Raw genomic sequence first — 13,673 nt, 5'->3', positions numbered from 1 at the left:
AGAGGTTTCCCTTCTTTGTTTTGCAACTTGTGGACCCTTTCCTTGCTCTTCTCAACCTTTTCCTCTTTCAGCCTTTTTCTAATCCACACAGCAATGGGATACAGCATACTCCAGTTGATGAGTAGACATACACAGTACCAAGGATTTTGTCAGTCACAAATCACATGCTAGTATGAATTTTGAATAATGTTCTTTTGGCACAGATCGAAAGGATCCCTACTAACATCCCCCTGAGAAGCCATGATCTTTACATTTTCCTTTGTCACGACACAGTCATGATGTAAATTCTCTTTTGGTATTCTATGTCTGCTGGGCACATTCACACTGTCTGGGCAGTGACCCTTCAGTGAAGTGAGTCACAGCTTAAAAGGTAAGATGCAATTTCATTATTTTTGGTGCTGTGAGTAAAAATGCGCAGAATTCAGCAAAAAGTGTACAGACGCGTACCGCAAAGCAACAAAAGCTTTGCCCTCTGTCCAGACAGCTGAGCTTTAACATCTTTCATCCTTTAGACCCTTTGCCACAACCCCCATTTCCTGAGCCTTTCTCTTATTTCCTTGTGAGGCTGTGAGTGATTGGTTCCGTGCTCTTCCTTGTAGCCGTGCAAGATAGATTTAAACTGACTAGCACTTGATGCCTTCTATTCGTAGCATCTGTATTTTCTTCAGTTGTTTTTAACTTCCCCATCACACTTAGCTGCTTTATATGTTTGTTCCTCTTTAGACAGGCAGAAATGAGTAGTGTTTACTTATATAACTGATTTTCTCAGCTTTGCAAACAGTACTAAGATTACGATATTCTTCAGTAGCCAGACATTTTGCTGGTCACTACCTGTAAAAACACTATCAGTCACTCTTTTCCTTGTTTTTGTATCACTTGCTGACCATGGATTTGTTATTCTTTTTCCTTCTGCAACTGAGTAGCACTTTACTGTGATTTTTTGCCATTAATATAATTAATATGATAATAAGACACACAGTAGCATGAACACTTGTGGTTTACTGCACCCTATATCCCTGTTAGCTTTAATGCCTGATTTGCTTAAGACGGTAATTCACAATGATGAAAAATCATCAAAGATCACAACTCCAAGATCCAGACAAAATGCAACTTGGCCATGTCAAATTTTTTCCAGTAAGAGTGCAGTACTACTGTGATACTAGCGTGGTATTAACGTATGTGGGAAACTAGCATGGGTTGTCACAGAGCCCCAAGTGCAATAGGAACAGCCAGACACAGACCAGTAGTTTCTAACTGTTACTCCTGCAAATGTTACCCAGCACACACACAGAGAATTGGATTCCTTCTGAGCACTAGAAGATTAATTCGTGCCACCACCACCCACCTGATTACACTTCAGTGACTACCAGGAGAGAAACTGCAAGAGCATTGTTAAGACCCAAGCCAAGATACTAAGCCTGCCATTTAGCCCAACATTTTGTGTTCAAAGGTAATGTATATTGTAAGCCCTTTAAGGAGAGGTGAGACAGAAATGCTTTAAATAACATATCTTTGTGAGGATTTTATAGCTCCTGTATTCTTCCACCCTCACTGAAAACCTTACTTTTGTAAAGTCAATTAAGATTCTCCAATCTTAAAGTTCACCTGTTAGGGCTGTCTTTCACCTGTTCATGTTCTTGTTATTGATTCTGCAGAAAGCCAGGTATTTCAGTGAGTCTGAAAGGGCTAGACTCACTGCTCCTCTAGGACCACAGATTGCGAGTTCTGTGCTGAAGCATAGTTAATGCACTTTGGAGAGCATCTGCCTCAGCTCAATGGCTAACAAAACACATGGGGTCCCCATGTGACCCCACAGGACCAGGTGAAACAACAGCCGCCAAAGAGCACAAATAATAGTTCAGTATTTTTAAAAATGTCAGCTCGATAGTCCTGCCACCTGAACTACTCCAGCTATAGAAGTGAATTGCTTGTCTGGTTTCCTCCTACTTTCACTAAAACATGCTGTTGTGAGCATTAAAAAGGTAGTGCAATTCAGTCTCCTCATAGTCTCAATGTTTTGCTCCTCTGCCCACACAATCCTCAAGACAGTCACTGTGTATTTGCAGACAGAAATGAAATGACTAATTTCAAATTGCTTAGCTTAGCAAGACTGCAAAATCCTTACCACAGATTAAATTCTTGGTATTTGCTACATTTGTCAGCAGGGCTCTGTGCTTGGGTTCTAGTTAACAATAAGGTTATTCAGAAAACAAATAACAAACCTTTCTTTCCGTGTGGTGTCAGACCATTGTCTTGTGTGACTCTGGGCAGGAGTCCATTTGTTTCCCCAAGGTTACAACCCTCTTCTTGCATGTGACCTTGATGTCGTGAGAAATTATAGGAAAAGAACTACAGGAACAGCATCAAGCAAACCTGTTCAGAAAACAGAAAGGAAATTGTAAAGAAAAAAGAAAGGAAAGAAAGGAAAACCATGCAGACCGCAAAGCTTACAAATCCCTTGTACAAATAAATAAATAAATAAAATAGTGCTAATGGATGAGTGACTGAAAGACAATAGCTTGTCAGCCTCAGTTGCATCAAAAGGTTCCAATTGCACACTCTGACACCTTACATTACTGAAAAGAAAGATATAAACTTGTGCATTAATCAGAAGGAACTGTAACATAAATGTTTCCCCCCATTCCCTCCTGCAATTTGTGATCTGGAAAAATATCATGAGAACAGTAGGAACCAGCATTAAAATAGAGATAGAATGACATCTACTGGCTGTCAGGAACTGGCTTGTTTCACTACTGAAAATGTTTTGGGTTTTTTTCTCTAAATATTTAATCTGACACTCCTATTATTAGTCATAGGGTTTAGCTATTGGACAGGGAATAAAGAACAGATCAATAAGTTCCCCAAATATGACCCTTCTTAGGTCAATTTTTAACTAATTAGCTACCTAATTAAAAATACCTACATGAACAGCTTAATGTGTTTCTGAACTTTAATATTAATGCTAGTGAGTAAATAGATGCTCTGCTTAAGAGCTACCAGAAACCGCAGAAAACCAGTGCAATTTTGCACTGGATGCAGGTTTCCATAGTACATTTTACTAGAATAAATAATACTTCTGATAAACAGAAATATGTCTCTTATCAAAAAATATACTTAAGCAGCTAAATTTTACAGTGCTGCATCACTTTGTAGAGGGATAACATTACCTTTTTTCTGGGATTAATTTACTGCATTATTGTTCATTTTCTGTATTTAAATTTCCCAGCTCCTTAATTTCAATTATTCTATATATTTTCATATGAACAAGATATAAGATTCCCAGAGTTTCTTTGCTTCTACTCATTTTTTTAACCAACCTAGGATCATTATTAGTTGTAAAAAATTCTCAGAATGTCTTGAGATTTTGCTAGAGGTCACAGAAACATCTTAGTCTTAAGTGAACATTCTTCTTTGTACTATGCATGTGTTCTGGGTCTTTCCACTTATGGATCTTCTCAGTATGACTGTGGCCCTTTTCCCTGTTAGCAGCAATACTATGTGGGTGATACTGCAGTACAAACACAAATTGATCTTGCTCACTTTCTATCTGCCACAGGATGTATTTTCTCCTCCTGCAGTTTCTCCATGCTGGTTAATTAAACTCCTCTCAACTCACATGTCTGCTCACCAGGAAATATCTCCCTAGCTCTCGCGCCTCTGGTAATAATCAGAAATTAGTGTGATATAGACATGAGCATTCGGTCATTCTTTCCTAATATATTCAGCTCAGAAATAGAAAAATTCTAAGGAGATCACAGTGTTTTCCTGGTTAGGAAAAGAGAAATGATAAGCATAATCGAGTTGGTGTATATATTCATCTATATAGCATATATTTATATGACATATTGCAGAGAAACAACAGTAAGATTCAATTCTGGCCTTAAGCCATGGCCAAAATAGACAAATACATACAATAAGATAGCCCGTAAAGAAAGGTGGGGAAAAAAGTCAAGGATGAACAAAAGTAAAGATAACAGCTGATATCTGCAATAGCAGACTAGGGGATTTAGGTACGTCTTTTGTAAAATTCCATGGCCTCTCCACTGCAGGGATGGATATAGACTTAATAGGAATAGCACAGCTGTGCAGCTGCAGGGAGTAGCGGTCCCTCTTGCCCAGCCCAATGGGCCTGGATTCAGAGAAGGGGATGCTGTGCCAAGATGCAGCTGTGAAAAGATACACAGGCATTCCCTGGTGCTCAGTGCATCACTTCACTTTGGTCTATGTATCTTGCATACAGAACCACGAACCTGGAGGGAAGCTGCAGTGCTGCACTAGTGTGCGTGAGTTGCCTGTGCCATAGCAGGACAGAACAAATTGGATGAACTTTCAGCACTCATATGCCTTTTTATTTCATTTGATGTAATGTATTTAAGTTCACAAAATGTTCCCATGTATTCCTTTAGGGACAGTGTGGATCTAGTCATACCACTTCTTTTTGTCCTAACCTATTACCTTAAAAAATAGCTAGCAATGCACTAAACTAAAACTGATCTTGATAACTTTCTTGATAACTTTTTCCTGCACAAGCTATCAGAAAAAAACAAAGTTCACTGAAGTCAGTAAGAATCACCCAGAAGTTAGCAGGAATCATAAGGTAAATTAATTTAGATTTGGGCATCAGTACACTCGTTGTACATTGAAGTTATATCCAAATACACTGAATAAATACCTGAAGATATTACATGTTCCAATGTATCCATAGGAAGAAACTTGATATACACCTAGCTTTAAGGAATTCAAAACACAAAATTCTGATTGTCCGATGATCAGTAAAATAAAACATCATCTGATTATCATTTAGCATTCTAGTACAAGTTTGAATCCTTTAATAATTTTATCTTATACATACATGTGCACACATAGATACATGAATGACGGCTTTCATTCTAAATAGCTGAAAAATGAAATAAGTTTGTCAAAATACAAACTTTGAGAGTGAAGCAGTCATCAACACCCAAAGGAACTCGTGTCAGAAATTAAGATGTGCTAGATAATTATCATAAATATGAAAAAGGTAGCAAATCACTTTGCATGATATAGGTTAACCCTGGTAGACAGCCAAGCACCACAATGGCCGCTCACTTGCCCTTCCATCCCCCACACCAGAGTGGGATTGGGGAAGAGCAAAGGAAGAGTATAAGCAAGAAAACTTGTGGGTCAAGATAAAAGTTGTGTAATAACCAAAGGAGAAGTGCAAGAAGAGAGAAAGAAAACAAAAAAAAACGAGTCCTGCAAAGGCAGTTACTCATCACCTTCTATGGGTACACCAATGTCCAGTCAGTTCCCAGGCAAAAAATGGCTAACCTCCTTCAACTCCTTCCTCTCTGTTTTTTATTCCTGAACATGACGCCATATGGTGTGGGACACCCCTTGGGTCAGCTGGGGTCAGCTGTCCCGACTGCATCCCCTCCCAACCCCTTGTGCCCCCCAGCCCCTCGCTGGTGGGGTGAGGTGAGGGGCAGGAAAGGCCTTGGCTCTGTGTAAGCCCTGCTCAGCAGGAAGGAAACCATCCCTGGGTTATCAACACTGTTTCCAGCAGAAATCCAAAACACAGCCCCATACTAGCTACTCTGGAGAAAATTAACTCTATCCCAGACAAAACCAGTACACATGACAACACTTTGGACATCAACTCTATTTACAGGAAAGCTTGAGATAATTTAACAACTCTTGCATGACCAGCACTGAGGAAAAAGAGAAATAGTATAAGATGTGAGGTACCACTTTGATATTGTAGTAACAGGCTTCTGATCAACAAATTTCAGGAAATCAATTGAATGAGATTTTATTTTAATTACTAGCAAGTAATTATCTTTTGGCTTAAACGTCAGCGTGATTTCTGTTCTTCTTACTCTTTTATCAGGCTTCATAGTCTTTCAGTGAAGGAGAGAAGTTTTAATGTGATGGCAAGTTATAATATTGCATGTTCATAGATTTTAACCACAAAATTCTTTATGGGTTACTCATAAAACCTACCATTACAGATTCAAATGGTTAGCCCACTTTGAAAGTTCTAGTTCAAACAGGAAGAGAGCAGCAGGTTGCTTAAACTCAAATTATTCATCAAAAAATTCCCACAGAAGAACACAGCTTGAAATATCTTTACTTCCTAGGGGGCAAAATCTGTCATTTCACCCAGCTCAGAATGCTACAATAGTTACTGAATCTTTTCCTGAAAAAAAGAAAAAAAAAAAAAACCAGAACAAAAATAGGTCTGATGAATCACACCCTAGAAGTGCCTATTTCTCTTCAGCAATTTCAAAAGAAATCTAGCTAAGATTCAGATATCTGTATGCAGAAGTCGGAAGTTATGTGAGATTGAATCTCTGCCTGTAGATAAGAAACAATATTCTCCTTGCATTCAATCTCCGAGCAGTCTTCAGGACTGAATTTTGGCCTACTGCTTCACTGCTCTGAGAGGCTGGAGCACTCAAAGTGCATCCCACCATACTCTAATGCGTTTCCAGAGTTTATTTGAAACCTTATTGTAACAGCCTGCAGCCAGCATCATGAGCTTAGTTTTCAACGTCGTTTTCAGTAAAATCTACAAAATAAAGCAGAATAAAATAAGTTCATTTTTATGATCCAGATATTACAATACCTGAGTAAAGTAATTATAATGCTTTCCATTTTAGAAATGCATAATTCAAGCAGTATTCTGTGCATGATTTAATAACTTTGCTTAGTCTCTTCCAGTTTAGAGATGACCTTTAAAGGTCCCTTCCAACACAAATTATTCTTTAATTCTATGACAACTGCCTTGAATGGTTTGTACAGATCATTTGTTTATATATATGCCTTCTTAAAATAAGAGATTAAATTAAATTATACTAGAAAAGTCAGAATATTATACAGAAAAACACAGGCTTGCTCAGTGGACTATCCATCAGTAATTTTTCATTACACAGTTTTCAATAAGGAAACAATATCAAGTAAATTCCTAATGCATAGGTTTTTCATAGTTACAGAACCAACAGCCACATTATTATGGCTTTAACAGCCAATGTCAGACTAATGGTGTCATATTAACCCTGGCACTTTAGAGCACTGTACAACTGCCTGCTCTTTTTTTCTAAAAAAGAATTAAAAAAGAAAAAGAAAAATCATAAAAGTTTCATTAACTTGTTTTGATTTCCAGTATGTAAAATGTAAGAACAAACTGAAGTAATGACCACTAAAATGCATAAGGTTTTGGGGGGAGTTTTTTGAGATCCTTTTCTGAAGAACACAGCAAAGTTTTTTGCAGAATTCCTCAGTCTCTCCACAAATATGAGTACATTGCCACTACATTCACCTAACAACACTTCTTAAAACCCTCCGTCCTTTTTGAAGCAGATTGGCATTCTCTACAATTCAACAACAATTTGTATGATTTATTCCACAATTGGTATGTATCTCAGATCTCACAGTGTGCTTCAGAGAACCCAAGTTTCTCAAGCACAGTGAATGCTTGACATTAGCTTTCTCACAGGTAAAAAAAAATTAAAAAAAAAACCCCAAACTGTGAGATTATTTTTCTCTTAGAGCAAAATTTGCACCTTTTATTTCTGCACTGAGTCTTATCAGTTGGAAAAAATGCATTATATCTTTCTACTTTAAATTAAAACATGCTTTCAACATTTTCATTTTAGATTGAAATAGAAAATGCTTGCAGAATAAAGCATTCTGTTTGGTAACCACAGCTAACCAACCCTGTAGCAGCCAAAGGAAGATTTATCAGTAATGTTCATAAGCACTGATACAGACAAAATGGAATTATTATCATTGTGGTGTTTATTGATTATTATATCACACAATGTGACTTCAAGTGTGACACAAAACACCGTGAAAAATATTTCACCTCCAAGTATTTATGTCAATAACTAGGAGAAAAATTATTTTTCTTGACCTTTTACCACAAGCAAATCTTTCACATATTACATATTGATTTTCTGTATTTCAGAATATGGGTGATGTATCTAAAAGGATGAAAGCCTAAATGAGTTGTGATCGAAGATGCTTTCTTTTGATAAACAAGGATTAGCTATAAAACCTTTGATAAAAAAAATGAATCGCCTAAAGAAAGGAGGCAATCTGCAATAGCATACAGAATTCAAGTTAAAGTGCATATGAAGATATGGGAAAACTTATCAGATTCATATTGCATATGTACAACTGTTCATTTTGCTTCTGCTTCATTAACGTAGTACTGAAAATGAGAGGGGAAACCTGTTTACAGCATGCAAAGGGCATATACTCTTTCATGCTGGCTGTCCAGTTTTTGTCTCACTGCATCAGTGTGTCAAACCTGTTTCAAAAGCAGGTTTGACTTTAGTCACATCACCTGATTTGATGTAACTGGAGTAAAGTTTAATACGTCCTACTGCTCTAGAAGTCTTTTGTAGCTCTAGTATTGAACTACTCATTCGTCCACCTTGTACATGTCAAATAAATTATTTTATATCAGCAGAAATATGGCTTTATACTCTGAAAACTTATAAAAAAGGAAAGCCATGTAACAAATATAATGAAATTAATTAAGACTTTATAAGATAAAAATCAGGAAAGTAATTTCTGATAGGACCTCCATAAGAGAGGAATATAATTTTGTGATGCGTTCTAGTTTCACCCAGGCTGAACAATCTTCCCTTAGCTTCCAAGTCTATTTTTCTTATTTTACTCTTATTGACAAACCTTTAATCCCTTCTTCTGCAAAAATCCAACCTTCTATTTCTGCATGGGACTAAATTATCATCTGCAATGAGTTCGGTAAAAAGTGGTTCTTGAAAAACTACAGAGAAAATGTTGGTCTCATGTTCTCCTGTGCCACTGACTTAGTTATGTCTGTGCTATTTCCTTCCTTCTGCTTTGTTTTTAGAATTTTAGAGGTTCTTCTCAAGAAGCTACTGATCTTTCTACATATACCTGGAACAGTGCATCAGTTTTTGTGTGTGACATTCAGAAGGATATATTAAAGGAATATCCCCTAGTCAGCTACTCACATTGCGCAAGCAGAATATGCTAGCATCCCTGGTGATCTCTCTTAACAGTTATACAGGTTACTGATTTTGTGCCACCTGAAATGTAACAGATTACCTACTGTTTTCTCTCTTAGCAAAAACTGTCACTGCAATTGAAAAAAAGCTTGGGCTTATCCTATGAAATAGTGTTTTGCATGACCTCTAGCCAAGAGAAAACAAAAAGGAAACACAGTGAAGCAACTATGACTTACATTAGTAATTTGTTGCACAAGTGTCTTTGGAATTTATATTCCCAGCTAACACCTGTGCAAATTCCAAAACAAATCAAAGTGTACCACTGGGGGAAAAAAAGCATTTACAAAGTCTGAATTTTTAGAATCTGGGACATTTTGCTCTTTCTTGGGCAGTAAAATCACAATAGGCAATTGTCATGGTTTTAGCTGGGATAGAGGTAATTTTCTTCACTGCAGCTGGCACAGTGCTGTGCTTTGGACGTAGTATGAAAACAATGTTGAGATAACACCGATGTTTTGGTTGTTGCTGGGTAGCGGTTGTACTAGTCAAGGACTTTTCCAGCCTCCCATGCTCTGCTGGGTGCACAAGAAGCCGGGAGGGGAGGGGGCACAGCCAAGAGAGTGGATTCAAACTGACCAAAGGGATATTCCATATCATGTAACACCATGCCCAGTATGTAACTGGGAGGAGCTGGCCGGGGGAGGGAGGCAGCAATCACGGCTCGGGGATGGGCAGCATCAGTTGGCGGGTGGTGAGCAGTTGTATCATTTGTGTTTCTGGTTTTTTTCCCTTTTTCCCTTCTCCTTTTTATTATATTATCATTATTGATATTAATATAATAATCATCATTATCATCATTATTATCTTATTTTAATTATTAAACTGTTCATTTCTCAACCCACGAGTTTTTTTCCTTTTACTCTTCCAATTCTCTCCCCCGTCCCACAGGGGTCGGGGGAGTGAGTGAGCGGCTGCGGGGTGCTTAGTTGACGACTGGGGCTGAACTACGACTGTCCTTTTTGGTGCCCAACATGGGGCATGAAGGGTTTGAGATAATAACGGTTGCTGGTCACAGCATTGATTCATCTGTTCTCAATATTAATTTATCTGATCTGCACCATGCTGATTGTGAAGTACACGTAAAAAATTGCTGTTCAATGAGGATCCCAAAAAAACCACTTGCCAGACTTTTCCTTTCTTTGTGGACAATAAGAATTCATTGTGTCTGATAACTCCATTCCTGGAAGTAATTTCTTCCCAACTCCTTCTGAAAAGTGTTTCAATGCTGAGCTGTTGCCATTGGAAGCGCAGCCTAGACAGAAAAAATTAGAAGCAAGCATTGTCCTCTTTGGAAAGCACAAAGCAGTACCTAATCTAATCTTCTCATCTCAGCAAAGACTTTATCTGTCTGGTCTATGTTATCTAGTGATGTTATAAAATGGTGGACAAGACCCTCTTTTCTTGAATGGAGTGGGAATTTGACAAGTGCAGCTCCAAAAGCAGATATGATGAAATACAAACACATACCACGTTTCACAGAAAAAAAACCAAAAACTTTACAACCGCAGTATTCATCACTGTTGCACAAAATCTTTCCATTTTCCATAGCAATGTAGAAAATATGTCAGATCTAGCAACAGTAATGATTAACTGAACTGACTCCAGTGGAAAAGAAAAAACATTCAATGCCAAGTATTTCAGAAACAAGCACTACCCAGTGTATAACACATGAATACATTTTACTTTGAAATGTTTTTTACTCACCTTCTGAATGGTCTTGATTGCAATATTTTTCTAGATTAATTTAAAAATGTAGGATTAAATTATATTTTTTCCTGATTTTGGATAATTACAAATTATTCACCACATCCTTAGGCAGGTTTCTCCCATGGCTAAGTTAACTAGTGACACAGCTATGAATGTGCTCCTGGGTTTCATTCCATGTATATCTATTGTCACGTTATGATTGCCAGGACATTTGATGACTGCTTTTTCTACTAGGTTGAAAAGCCACCAACTACTAGAATATTATTCCCCTTATATGTGCTATCATTAACTAAAATTCACTTTCACTTGAATATGCAAATAAACTCAGTTCGTTAAGTCTTTCACAAATCTCTTATTCTGGCTTCCAATTGCTTCTTCTGAATCCCTCCTAATCACTTACTGTGATATTAGTGGGAAAACAAAAATGCGAGCAGTACTACCCTGTAAGGACAGAGGCTGTGACTGCCTGAGATATACATGTAGTAAACCTTCCATAGCTTATACCCCATACCTTATAACATATAACTGTGGTAACTCAAGTCTAGCAATAGCATACAATTTTGACAGTTATATTTGTCTAAACTGAGCTGTGTATTATTAAGATAAACTTAGCAGCCTACAGGTACAATGAATATTACTGGCATAGTATTATCATGACAAACACTCCCAAACCCTTGAATTCTCCCAACTTGCAAAGGTTTAAGACCCCTCTGTTGGGCCATGCAATCCATGCTCACAAACAGGGGCTTGGCAGTGTTTTGCCTGGCATGTCTAGGCAACCCACAGAATGGTGTTCACCTCCACAGCAGTCGATTCTCAGGTACCAGGATCACCAACGCTGCAGCATCTTCTGTGGGTCACACTTCTTAGTGTTAAAGTTACCTTAATATCCCTTTGGTTTTTTATGAGCTGTACCGCTTTATACTTCCCATTTTGTGCAGAGAGCCTGTTCTCCATCCCTGCTGAGAGTTAGTTCCAAAACCAACCCAAAGATAACCAGTCACTCTGTCCTTCTCCTGCAGTTATCCTACTGGGAAGCCGCCTCCTAAAACTGACCCAGAGACGACCAGCCCCTTCACCCTCACTCTGCCTTAACTGCTACATTATTGCATTGTTTACCCTGAGGCCTTCCAAATGTTAAATCAGCAATTCACTACATATGTTAATGATAAATCAGCAACTCAGTTACTACTTAATAGTTAAATACTACATCAGCAATCCAGTTAGTATCTGTCTTGCCACAGAAATGCTAAATATATTTATACTGGGTTGACAACTGATTATGAACCCCAGCCCACTGGGCCCTTTCCCATAGCATGGGTCGATGTCCCCTGTGGCATTCGCTTGTCTTCTTATAATGCCAAACCAATTTTAGGACTCTTACCCTTTGAAAGTCCCCAGTGTCACTTAAACATGTCCTTAAACAAATATTGCCTGGTAATATATTCACCTGCCTCCTTCCAGCATTGTATCTGGAGTTCAAATTCACCTGCCCTTTATCACTAACAGCTGTTTGAAAATACCTAAAAATCATTCTCTATAGTCTTCTACCTTCCCAACTTTCATACTCCTGAACTGCAAAATTTATATGTTCTTCTTTAGGTACTTCATAAAATTCTGTATGCAGAGGATGTAAATCAAGTGCTTTGGTGTTTGGCAGAGTGAATATTAAAGTAAACATTCTCCAGTACTCCAATTATCATCACTTCAGTTTTACTGACAGTATTAATCTGTGCTCACTGCAGTAATTTAACCAACGGTACGTGTGTTGGTTTTTGCAAGTATTTGATCTTTGAAAGTTTCATGATGTGAAAGTGTAATGCCTTTGGCATCTGTGAACAAAAGCCAGGACTCGTGCTCTTAAGTCCTCACACTGCATCACTCAGGCTTGTGTGACTGTCACACTTCCACTACAATGGCTTATTGTGACCTACAACAGTCCATGGTCATGTAAGGAAATTTCTATCTGTAGAGCTGTCTATGTTTTACAGTGTTACAAAAAACACTTTAGCCACTATGATGTTCTCTGCAGCTAATGCCAGGTCAGCTAGTCCATCTTTTAGACAGTCCCAACTGTCTTGATCATGATTTTTCCTAATGACTTCCAAGGTGTAGGACACTTTTAGATATCCTTCATTTCATCATTTTAAGTGCCACTATGCTCTCTCCCTATGTAGATCACTTTTGTTTCTATTAATAAACTTAGATATAACCAAGAGTAGGTTTCATTCCATTTTAAAATCAGAATCAGAAGGTAACTCAGATTTACTGGACCATCGGAGGTCATGTGGTTCTAGCCCCCACTCAACTTAATGTACAGCAGAGGAAAGAATTCTGTTCAGTTTTGGGCCCCTCACTACAAGAAGGATATTGAGGTGCTGGAGCGTGCCCAGAGAAGGGCAACGAAGCTGGTGAAGGGTCTGGAGAGCAGGTCTTATGAGGAGAGGTTGAGGGAACTGGGATTGTTTAGCCTGGAGAAGAGGAGGCTGAGGGGAGACCTTCTCGCTCTCTACAACTACCTGAAAGAACGTTGTAGTGAGGTGGGTGTTGGTCTCTTCTCCCAAGTTACTAGTGATAGAATGAGAGGAAACGGCTTCAAGCTGCATCAGGGGAGGTTTAGATTGGATATTAGGAAAAATTTCTTCACTGAGAGTGTTTGGGCATTGGAACAGGCTACCCAGAGAGGTGGTGGAGTCACAATCCCTAGAAGTATTTAAAAGACATGTAGACATGACACTTCAGGGCATGGTTTAGGATGTATGGTAGTGTTGGGTTGACGGTTGGACTTGATGATCCTAGAGGTCTTTTCCAACCTCAACGGTTCTATGAACACTTAGGGTCTTGCATCTTGCATGCCATGTTTTGGCTTTGATACTTTGAAAACCCTTTGAGGCCCTTAAATAAAACTCAAGTGAAGGTATTTATGCT

The 13,673-nt window shown here is 38.3% G+C and overlaps 1 long non-coding RNA gene across 9 annotated transcripts in view; it reads right to left on the bottom strand.

The window, feature by feature from the left end:
• Positions 1-13,673, bottom strand: part of LOC135314733 (uncharacterized) — a 340,184-nt gene that overhangs the window by 160,558 nt on the left and 165,953 nt on the right. For 7 of the 9 annotated variants that reach the window (XR_010374203.1, XR_010374202.1, XR_010374206.1 and 4 more), the window contains one exon: positions 2,223-2,373. This is a non-coding gene — a long non-coding RNA (uncharacterized LOC135314733). Of the gene's footprint in view, positions 1-2,222; positions 2,374-11,543; positions 11,963-13,673 lie in introns of those variants that run through there. The other 2 variants (XR_010374200.1, XR_010374201.1) reach the window with 1 other exon arrangement.

This window comes from Phalacrocorax carbo, chromosome 8, assembly GCF_963921805.1.
Source record: "Phalacrocorax carbo chromosome 8, bPhaCar2.1, whole genome shotgun sequence".
Taxonomy (NCBI): domain Eukaryota; kingdom Metazoa; phylum Chordata; class Aves; order Suliformes; family Phalacrocoracidae; genus Phalacrocorax; species Phalacrocorax carbo.
This window is presented reverse-complemented; position numbering and strand designations above follow the sequence as displayed.